Raw genomic sequence first — 11,629 nt, forward strand, 5'->3', positions numbered from 1 at the left:
AGAAATGAAGAGGGGGACATAACAGATACTGTAGAAATCCAAACAATCCTATATAACACAAAATTTGAAACTCTAAATGAAATGGACAATTTACATGATAGATTCCATTTACCAAAATTAAATCAAGATCAGGTAAGTCGATTGACTAGTCCTATATCCCCCAAGGAAATAGAGGCAGTCATCAAAATCTCCCCTTCCAAAAAAAAGCTCAGGGCCAGATGGTTTCAGGGCAGAATTCTACCAGACCTTCTAAGAAGAGCTAACTCCAATTCTCTTCAAACTATTCCACAAAATAGAAACAGAAGGATCATTACCAAACTCATCCTATTAAGCCACAGTCACCTTGATACCTAAGCCTCACAAAGGCTCAACAAAAAAATAGAACTTCAGACCCTCAGAGAACTTCTTATGTACATTGATGCAAAAATATTCAACAAAATACTTGTAAACCAAATACAAGGACACATCAAAGACATCATATATCATGACCAAGTAGGCTTCACTCCATGGCGTGCAAGTGTGGTTCAATAAATAGAAATCCAACAATGTAATCCACCATATAAACAAACTGAAGGAGAAAAAAACACATGATCATCTCCTTAGATGCTGAAAAAGCATTTGAAAAAATCCAACACCCATTCATGTTTAATGTCTTGGAGAGATCAAGAATACAAGGCACAAACCTAAACATAGTAAAGACAATATATAAGAAGCTCATAGCCAACATCAATCTAAACCAAGAGAAACTTAAATCAATCCTACTGAAATCAGGGATAAGGCAAGGGTGTCCACTCTCTCCATATCACTTGAACATAGTAATTGTTGTCCTAGCCAGAACAGTAAGTTAACTGAAGGAGATCAAGATGATACAAATCGGAAATGAAGAAGTCAAAGTATCACTATTGACAGAGGATATGATAGTACACATGAGCTACCCAAAAAATTATACCAGACGATTTCTTCAGTTGATAAAAACCTTCAGCAAATGGCTGGATACAAAATTAACTAAAAAAAAAATCAGAAGCCCTCCTATATACCGAAGACAAAAGTGCTGAGAAAGAAATTAAGGAAATAACACCCTTCACTATAGCCACAAATAACATAAAGTACCTTGGGGTGACTCTAACAAAGCAAGTGAAAGACCTGTTCAAAAAAAAAAATACTCCATGTCTTGAAGAAAGAAATTGAAGAAGATATTAGAAGATGGAAAGATCTCCGGTGCTCATAGATCAGTAGGATTAATATAATGAGAATGGCCATCCTGTCAAAAGCAATCTACAGATTCAATGCAATTCCCATAAAAATACCAACTCAATTCTTTACAGACCTTGAAAGAACAATTCTCAATTTCATATGGAAAAGCATAAAACCCAGAATTGCCAAAATGATCCTGTACAACAACAGATCGTCTGGCGGTATCTCCATCCCAGATCTCAAGCTCTACTACAGAACAATAATAATAATAAACTGCATGGTACTGGCATAGAAAAGGAATGGTGGGTCAATGGAATAAAATAGAAGACCCAGAAATAAATCCTCACATCTATGGATACTTGATTTTGGACAAAGCCAAACCATACAATGGAAAAAAAGATAGCATCTTCAACAAATGGTGCTGGTCTAACTGGATGTCTACATGGAGAAAAATGCAAATAGATCCATACTTATCACCCTGCATAAAACTAAAGTCCAAGTGGATCAAAGATCTCAACATAAAACCAGACACATTAAATTGGTTAGAAGAAAAATTGGGGCAGAGCCTAGAACTCATTGGCACAGGAGACGACTTCCTGAACAGAACACCAACAGCACAGGCTCTAAGAGCAACAATCAATAAATGGGACCTCATGAAACTGAAAAGCTTCTGTAAAGCAAAGGACACTGTCATCAGAATAAAATGACATCCTACAGATTGGTAAAGTATCTTCAAAAACCTTATATCTGACAGAGGGTTAATATCCAGAATATATAAAGAACTGAAGGGGTTAATCACCAACAAACCTAGTAATTCAATTTAAAAATGGGGTACAGAGCTAAACAAAGACTTCTCATTAGAGGAATGTTGAATGCCAGTTGAATGCCAGAGACACACTTAAAGAAATGTTCAACCCTCCTTAGTCATCAGGCAAACACATATCAAAATGATCCTGAGATTTCAACTTACACCCATCAGAATGGCTAAGATCAAAAACTCAAGTGACAACACATGCTGGAGAGAATGTGGAGACAGGGGACCCCTCCTGCATTGCTGGTGAGAATGTAAATTTACACAACCATTTTTTTTTTTTAAATCAATCTGGTGCTTTCTCAAACCATTAGGAATAGTGCTTCCTCAAGGTCCAACTAATCCACTCCTAGGCATATATCAAAAATATACTCAAGTACACAACAAGGACGTGTGTTCAATCATGTTCATAGCAGCTTTATTCATAATAGCCAGAACTTGGAAACAATACAGATGTCTCTCAAGGGAGGAATGGACACAGAAATTGTGGAACATTTACACAATGGAATACTACTCAACAATTAAAAACGAGGAAATCATGAAATTTGCATGCAAATTGTGGGATCTAGAAAAGATCATCATGAATGAGCTATTCCAGAAGCAGAAAGACACACTTTTACTCACTTATAAGTGTATACTAGACCTATAATATAGGATAAATATACCAAAATCTGTACACATAAAGAAGCTAAGCAAGAAGGAGTTTCCTGGGTAAGATGATCAGTCTTCACTCAGACAGACAAATGGGGTGGACATTGGAAGAAGGAGAAAACAGGAAGCAGGACAGGAGCACACCACAGAAGGACTCTGAAAGACTCTACCCAGCAGTGTATCAAAGCAGATGCTGAGACTCTTAACCAAACTTTGGGCAGCGTGCATGGAATCCTATGGAAGAAGGGGAGATAGTAGGACCTGGAGAGGACGGGACCTCCACAAGAAAAGCAACAGAACCAAAATTCTGGGCACAGGGTTCTTTTCTGAGTCTGATATTGATGGAGATAACCTAGAACCACTGCTTAGTTGTAGCCCATGCAGCTCTGTATCCTAGTGGGATTCCTTCGTAACGGGAACAGGGACTGTCTTTGACATATACTCCTTGGCAGGCTTTTTGATTACCTCCCCACCTGAGGAGGGAGCATCCTAGCCAGGCCACAGAGGAGGATAATGCAGCCAGTCCTGATGAGACCTGATAAACAAGGGTCAGATGGAAGGGGAGGAAGATCTCCCCTATCAGTGGATTTGTATAGGGGCATGGGAGGAGATAAGGGTGGGAGGGAGGATTGGGAGGAACTGAGGAAGGTAGCTACAGCTTGGATACAAAGTGAATAAACTGTAATTAATATAAACAAAACAAAATTTAATGAAAAAAAGAATTTCATAAAATCTGGTCTCCCTAATATGGAGAAACACTGGGGAAGAGAAGTTAAGATTAAAGGTATAATCAATTCATTTAGGAGGGAAGACAAGGAACACATTTGCATCCTTGGACAGAATCAAAGATAAATATACTCCAGCTAAGTTCTATTAAAATTCCATCAAAAGTAAAAAAGCATTCTCTATTTTATTTATTCCCTTAAAAATATATTTAGACCTTCTTTGGACCTATAGTTTTTAACTGAAATGACCCCATCTGTTAGGATGGAGGGGCTAGGGTTGGGGTGGGTGAAGCTCTGGGTTTTACACTGAATTCAATTATTATATAAGTACCCAAGCTATTAGTTACCTAACAAGAAAAACCTGGAATCAACTTAACCATATCATTATGACCAAAGCACCCACTGCAAGCATCTCCACATTGCTTTTCCTGTCCTGAAGGTCAGGTGCAGGGGCCACTCCGAATCCACTGGCATAGACTCACACTCCAGGTGACTCTGTCTCTGAGGGGATCAAGGGTTTGCAAATATGCTCCTAGGTACATGGGAAAGTGGCTTGAAGTTTTCCAAGACATACAAAAGGGTAAATGGTCATTCAAATGAAGGTCCACTTCACAAAGAAGCAAGATGAAAAGAAAAGACATAGCACATACAGGAACTTGGGCACTGAAACTATCCTTATCCACCAAGGGGAAATATTCTTGCATAGTCATTTTGCTAGTTGTTGTTCAGAATGTAAGACTGGGGTAAATTTGAGAAACCAGGACAAGTGAGGAGTTTCTATGTTCTAGCTTTGTCAGGATTACTGAGGATTAGAGGATGACAGCTACCGGCACCACCCTAATGAAGTTAATGATTTTCTTAGACAAGGTACTTCAGAACTTTTGAACTCTTAAACGGTGTGCTTTATCTACCATTTTCATATGCTTCCTTAACCAGCAAATGATGTGGTAAAATTGTGGGTAATGGCAACATGAAGAACAGGACCATTTTAATTTCTTCCATCTGGCACATTAGCATTAATAAAAGATTTAAAAAGAGAAGTCTTGAAGGGATTTCACCTCTTGATTTAACAAGATAATAGGGAAAGCTTGCAATCTGCCACTCACTATAACCAGTAAGAATAAGAGAGAGCAGTGACATGATCACCAAGATTAATGCTGGGGCCATTTTTTAAAACCCTTCTGATTATAATACTACGTGCTAATACTAATTCAAAATATGTTGCTGCTACTTTTTAGTACAAAGTTAGTAATGATACTTCCAGTTGTCCTAAGAAGTAAAAGATTTAAAAAAAAACTGAGATGATACTAACATTCACTTTATTTCTGAATAGACCATAGTGAAACTCATTTTACTTATCTTTGTAGTATTGTTTAATGTTTACGTGGTTAGTTTACAGTAATATTGAATACATTTATATATACATACATATGCATATATACACATATGTGAACCTATAGGAGGGTTCATATTATAAACCATTGGAATAATTACATATATGTAATTTTATATAGTTTAAATTAATCAGAACTATAGTCAGAAATATATATAATAAATATATATGTAAGTATTCCCCTCAATTGTGTTCTCATTAAACTCTTACCTCCTTTATAACAGCTAATTAATATCTTCCCTGTATCCTGAGTTTCTGATGGAATATATGAATATTTTACTTATTCTGGCAGTTTCTCCATTAAAATGGGCTATGGGAATCATAAACTTCTTAACTGGAAAATTACCTCGGTAGTTAGTCCAAGTTTTTATGGATTATTGGCTGATTTTTTTTTTATCACAACTACAGTTCATCTGCAGCATACTGAATATTATGGAGAGTAATAAAGTGAGGAATTCATAAGGGGAATTAAAAACTCATAATTTAGTTCCTTGACAACCCTTGAAGTACATCAAAACACTCACAAGATAAGCATGTTAGATGGTTATCTTATCAGATTAGGTAACTGTCTGGGAATAAAATGATTAGAAGTATTCTGACTTCTGAAAAGAAAAGTAATTTAACTGGGACATTCACTGTATCAACTGGTCTTGATAGCAAAGATGAAGATGCATTATAGTATGAGGACTGATTTGTTTATAAAATTCATAGCCATATTATTTGTGTGTAGCTTAAATCTATGTAGTATGTCTGATAATATCTTAATGGCAGTTCCAAGTATCATTAGCATAGATACTTCACATAAACAAGAGATCAATAAGCACATAAGAATATATGAGAGTTTTGAACATATACAAACTTCAAGGCAACACTGGTATTACAAACATAAATAAACCTATTGCAATTACAAGATGCTTACATCATTACGTGATAGTTGCTTCTGTGCATTTTATTTTTCAGTTGAAGGCAGCTTTGCCTACCTTCAAGACCAAAGCAGTGTAAACTGAGGAATAGTAATCAGAATTCTGTGTATTATGGGCTGAATGATCATATATATATATATATATATATATATATATATATATATATATATATACAATTTTATTATAGTTTAAAGTAATCAGGAAAAAGGTATCCAAGATGGCGGCGCCTAATACGCAGGGTATCTGAACAGCAGCTCATCAGTGAGAACAGGGTGACCGGCAGGCTGTACTGTGGACCGCAATACCCCTGCAGCTGTGTTTTTCAGTTGAGAGGAGAATCCACGGGATACTCGAAGGTTCATCTTCAGGCTACTCAGCTAATACCAGGAAAATCTCCCCTTCTCCTGCACAGCACTGCTGCAGCTAGGCAACCCACCCAGCCTCACCATCTTTGGATACCTTCTTGAGACAGGCAGCAGCTCATTTGGCGCTGACCCTGCAGCCCTTGGCCACCTGCCTGAACCCACCATTCGTGGATATCTTCCTGCGACCCACAACACACAAGTGGGGCTCCTATCCTGCACCCCTAGGCCACCAACCCACCCAAAGTGACCATCTGTGGACAACTTCCTGGCACAGGCCGCAGCACCGCACACAGTTCTGACCCTACAGCCTTAAGCTGACAACTGCCGAAGCCCACTTTCTGCGGATATCTTCCTGAGACCAGTTCCTGGCGGATCAGACTTTGGGCTCTCACTCTCACTGACTGTAGAATGAAAATCTTCCTGTACTGAGGATAAGGCTCCAAACCTGGCCACTCACTATCACAGTCCTGGGGACACCTTCAGGGTTCTAAAGGCTTCTGTTTCCAGACCCGGGGGGCCACACTCAACATCCTGTGGACACCTTCCTGGCCCCGGCAGCTAGGGGTGTTCACTCTCACCGCCCAGTGGAGTGGATACACTCTGGTACTGTGGGGAGGTGCAGCTCCATTCTGCCTACTCACCTGCCTGGCTCACCCAGGTCAGAACAGCAAGCACAGCAAGGACAGTGAACACAGCAGAGCTGAGCTAGGCTTGCAATCTAGTTTCCATTTCCTACCGTCTAAGGGAAGCCTGTGGGACACAGGAGCAGCTGTAGGCAAAGAGATCTATCCACCAGTAGCCCAGCAGCCTGGCTCACATAAGCCAGAATCCATGAACCCAACACAGAGAAAACAAGAGCTGGTTCTTTAAGAAAATCAACAAGATAGAAAACCCCTTAGCCAAAGTAACTAAAAGGCAGAGAGACACTATCCAAATCAACAATATCAGAAATAAAAAGGGAGGACTGAGGAAATTAGGTCCTAGGTCAAAATTATATATGTAACAAAACTAGAAAATTTAAATTACATGGAAAATTTTCCTTTTTAAATTCCTTTCAAATTTTTCTATTGTTATTATTATTATTATTACTATTATTATAATTTATTTCAATTAGCTCAATTTGTATCCCAGCTGTGGCCTCCTCCATCCTCTCCTCACAAACCCACCTTCTCTCCCTCTTTCACCCATAGCCCTCCTCTAGTGAATTGATAGAGGAGGTCCTCCTCCCCTTCTATCTGACCCTACTCTATCAGGTCTCATCAGGACTGATTGCATTGTCTTTTTCTGTGGCCTAGCAAGGCTGCACCTCCCAGGGGGAGGGGAGCAGGGGCTGTCTCTGACAATTTTCTTGATAGGTTCCATTTACCAAAGCTGAATCAAGATCAGGTAAATAAACGAAATAGTCTCAAATCCAGAAAGCCTAGGGGCCAAATGGTTTGAGCACAGAATTCTACCAGACCTTCAAAGAAGAGCTAACTCTAATTCTTTTCAAACTATTCCACAAAATAGAAACAGAAGGAGCATTACCAAATTCATTCTATGAAGCCACAGTCACCTTGATACTTAAGCCACATAAAGACCCAACATAAAAAGAGAACTTCAGACCTATCTCTCTTATAAACATTGATGCAAAAATACTCAATAAAATACTCACAAACCAAATTGAAGAACAAATTAAAGATATCGTCCACCATAACCAAGTAGGCTTCATTCCAGGCATGAAATGGTGATTTAGCATACAAAAATCCATCAATGTAATCCATACAAATAGACTAAAAGAAAAAAAAAAAAACACATCATCATCTCGTTAGTGCTAAAAAAAGCATTTGACAAAATTCAACACCCATTCATGTTTAAAGTTTTGGAAAGATCAGGGATACAAGGCACATACCTAAACATAGTAAAGACAATAAACAGCAAGCCTTTAGCCAATATCAAACTCAATGGAGAGAAACTTAAATCAATCCCACTGAAAATGGACAAACAAGGCTGCCCACTCTCTCCTTATCTCTTCAACATAGTTCTTGAAGTCGTAGTGAGAGCAATTAGACAACTAAAGGAGATCAAGGGGATACAAATTGGAAAAAAGTCAAAGTATCACTATTGACAGATGATATGATAGTATACATGAGTGACCCCAAAAATTCTACCAGAGGACTCCTTCAGCTGTAAAACACCTTCAGCAAAGTAGATGGATACAAAATTAACAAAAAAATCTGAAGCTCTTCTGTATACAAATGACAAATGGGCTGAGAAAGAAATTAGGGAAACAACACCCTCCACAATAGCCACAAATGACAAATACCTTGGTACCTTGGTGTAACTCTAACCAAGCAAGTGAAAGACTTGGATTAAAACAAACAAACAAACAAACAAACAAACAAACAAACACCCTTCAAGTCTCTGAAGACTAAATCTCTTACCCACCTTCAATCTCTTACCCATTTCCTTCCAAGCTACCCAAATCCCCTTTGAGGTTTCATTTCTCCATAGTGTCCCCAAATCTTCTGCCTGCCAGCTAGAGCACATAGTTCTTGGTGGACATGTTCTGAAGTAATGCAAAGGTGCCCTTTCTCAGCAACTGTATATAGAAGGTTACTTATAGTCCTCCAGGTTATAAACATTTCAAATGTTACCAATTAACCACCCTCAGAATGTGCATAATGGTAAGTTTCAAAGTTCAGCTGAAAACAATCAGATTGACATAAAAATATGCTCTCACATGTTTGTCAAACTTATTATACCACAAGTAACTTAGTTTTAATCCAAAATGCAATTATAATGAATTGCAATGAAATTTATTACTGTTATCAATTAATGCTGAGAACATTGCACATTCAACATTGTTTCAGTTTCACATAAGTCCAGCAAAGAAAAAAATAAGATGTAGACATGTGGTTCACTCACTGATTTAAAGATTTGCAATTAAAATTTGACCAGGCTTTAGATACTTAAGCATTTAATTGACCATGTAATTCTGAAACATGTTACTAGGATTTGATTACAGAAAATACATGGTTAAAGGTACATACCTAAATAACAACAAGTACTGCCCATCAAAGTCTAGTTTTATTTTATTTTTATTTTATTTATTTCTTTTTTTAAAAGAAAGGATTACTCTTGACTCTGAGGCATAATCTCTTAAAACATACCATGTGTCTTTTTTGCACATTAGAAAGAGCAGCCTGAACTGGGTTCCTGTGCTGTCTTCTTCACTGCTCTTTTCTTTATTCTGCTCTCCCTCCCAGCGTAATTAGCTTCCTGTCTAGTGGAGGTCAGAGATCTTGTTAGTGACCAGAAGAGAAAGCCTGGATGGGTCCAGTGTGAATCCTGTTGCACCTGTGAACTCGCACCAGCACAAAGTATTTACCCTTCAGTATGAGAAATAACCCCAGAAGCTCAGCTTCTGTTTATAAAATATGTTCTTCTAACCTACTGAAAAGATGAGTGCTTCTGAAGTATGCAGGGAAAACATAAAGAGATTCAAATCACTACTGGTGACTTAGTTTGGATTAATGAGCTGACATGTTATTTGGTTACCATAAACCAAAAATAATGGTTGGTTTTCGTTTTAGTGAAAATGATAATAATTCACTACTATTGAGAAGATTTGTCAGTCATGTAGGAAATCCTTAGAGAGGTCTAAGCTTGATGCCATGAGAATTCCAAACCTTATCTTATTCTGAAGAGCTGAGTTTCTGCTTCAGAAACAACAAGAAATTTAAAATATTTGATGAGTAAAACTAATGACAGCACTGGATCATTTTCATCAACATCTGACTTGATAGCCTTCATGCCTTTTCTTTTCATTGTTTTTATTATTTTTTTTATTTTTTATATTAATTACAGCTTATTCACTTTGTATCCCAGCTGTAGCCCCCTCCCACATTCCCTGACAATCCCACCCTCCCTCCCTCATCTCCTCCCATGGCCTTCTCCAAGTCCACGGAGAAGGGAGGTCCTCCTTCCCCTTCATCTGACCCTTCCCTATCAGGTCTCATCAGGACTGGCTATATTGTCCTCCCCTGTGGCCTGGTAAGGCTGCCTCCCCTCAGGGGGAGGTGATCAAAGAGACAGCCTCTGTTCCCCTTACTAGGGAAGCCACTTGGATACTGAGCCTCCATGAGCTACATCTGTAGAGGGGTTCCAGGGTATCTCCATGAATGGTCTTTGGTTGGAGTATCAGTCTCAGAAAAGAACCCTAGGCCCAGATTTTTTTAGTAATATTGTTCTCCTTGTGGAGCTCCAGACCCTTCCAGGTCTTTCTATCTTTCCCTTCTTTCATAAGCTTCCCTGTAGTCTGCCCAAAGTTTGGCATCTGAGTCTCAGCATCTGGTTTAATACCCTGCTGGGTACAATCTTTCAGAGGCCCTCTCTAGTAGACTCCTGTCTTGTTCCTTGTTTTTACCTTTTTCCTATGCCTATCCCATTTGCCTTTCTTAATGAGGATTGTACATCTTACCCAGGGTCTTCCTTCTTGCTTAGCTTCTTTAGGTATACATATTTTAGAATGATTATCCTATATTATATGTCTAATATCCACTTATAAGTGAGTATATACCAGGTCTTTCTGCTTTTGAGATACCTACTCAGGATGATCTTTTCTAGTTCCATCCAGTTGCCTATAAATTTCATGATTTCCTTGTTTTTAATTGCTAAGTAGTATGCCATTGTATAAATGTACCACAATGTATCCATTCTTCAATCGAGGGACATCTAGGTTGTTTCTAGATTCTGGCTATTATGAATAAAGCTGCTATGTACATGGCTGAATAAAAGTCCTTGTTGTGCACTTGAGCATCTTTTGGATATATACCTAGGAGTGATATAGCTAGATCTAGAGGTCTCTGCAATAATGCACACAGTGATTGTATGAAGTGTTTACCTGAAGTGTTGACCTCTGTCCACCACTGTCTTTCTCACTCCTATCATTCTGTTACTCAGGTCTCAGTAACACAACAGAAACTCTCTAAAATGGCTTCATGTCCTCACTGTCATTCAAAACACACTCACATAAACTTACCTATGTTGCTTTATCAACTTTCCCAAATATGTTAACCTCAGAGAAAGATGAAATTTCTTCTCATTAGGATGAATGTCTCTCCAAGTTGAAATATGTTCTTTCCTGCCTTGCAATGAGTCATCTTTTTCCTGAATACTGATATGCTTCCCTCTTTGTCTCCTTTCCTTCCATCTCGAATAGCTCAAGATAATCCATTCCTCATTACCATTTCACAAAAATCCAGAAGAACCTTTCACATTAATTATTAATCTTACTTTAACTATTTTCATAGTTTTCTTCTTGTTATATAACAATTTTTTATGAGTTTTTATATTTTATATAATTTTATATTTTATATTAATATCTATTAGTATGCTTAAATGAGATTTTATATTTTATACACAGATATAAGAATGTATGTATCTTGATCATAGTCACCTATTACCCTTTCTCCTCTCTTGTCTCTTTCCACTCCTGTGCTTCACTGCCCTCTTGTTCAAACTGAGTTTTTCATTAGAGTTGCTTTCTAGGTGCATGGCTGAGGGTGTATTGCAGAAGCATGTAA

The sequence above is a fragment of the Psammomys obesus genome, unplaced genomic scaffold (genome assembly GCF_907164565.1).
Source record: "Psammomys obesus unplaced genomic scaffold, mPsaObe1.curated_primary_1811, whole genome shotgun sequence".
Classification (NCBI taxonomy): domain Eukaryota; kingdom Metazoa; phylum Chordata; class Mammalia; order Rodentia; family Muridae; genus Psammomys; species Psammomys obesus.